This window comes from Charadrius vociferus, unplaced genomic scaffold, assembly GCF_000708025.1.
Source record: "Charadrius vociferus isolate BGI_N301 unplaced genomic scaffold, ASM70802v2 scaffold933, whole genome shotgun sequence".
NCBI classification, from domain to species: Eukaryota; Metazoa; Chordata; class Aves; order Charadriiformes; family Charadriidae; genus Charadrius; species Charadrius vociferus.
The window spans coordinates 65,432-66,191 of NW_009647586.1; positions in this window are offsets into that span (position 1 = coordinate 65,432).

Below are 760 nucleotides of genomic sequence, written 5' to 3' on the forward strand. Positions count from 1 at the left end.
TTCCCCCCCATGGCCTACCTCACTGCAGCCATCCTCATCCTCAGCATGGCCTTCCTGACTGTGGCCTTCCTCACCATGGCCTTCCTTGCCATGGCTATCCTCACCATGGCCTTCCTCACCATTGGGCCTTCCTCGCCATCGCCATCCCCACCCTCCGTGTGGCCTTCCTCTCCATGGTGTGCCCCACCATGGCCTTCCTCACCATGGCCATCCTCATCCTCAACATGGCCTTCCTCCCCCTGGTCTGCCTCGCCATGGCCTTCCTCACCATGTTCTACCTCACTGTGGCCGTCCTCACCCTCAACATGGCCTTCCTCTCCATGGTCTTCCTTGCTGTGGCCATCCTCACCACAGTCTTTGTTGCCATGACCTTCCTCACCATGGCCTACCTCACTGCAGCATCCTCATCCTCAGCATGGCCTTCCTGACTGTGGCCTTCCTCACCATGGCCTTCCTTGCCATGGCTATCCTCACCATGGCCTTCCTCACCATTGGGCCTTCCTCGCCATCGCCATCCCCACCCTCCGTGTGGCCTTCCTCTCCATGGTGTGCCCCACCATGGCCTTCCTCACCATGGCCATCCTCACCCTTCTTCCCTGTGGTCTGCGTCGTCATAGCCATCTTCACCATGGCCTTCTTCACCATTGGGCCTTCCTCACTACAGCTGTCCTCACCATGGCCACCCTCACCCCAGCGCTCCTAGCCATGGCAATCCTCGCTATGGCCTTCCTAGCCATGATGATCCTCGCCATGATGACCC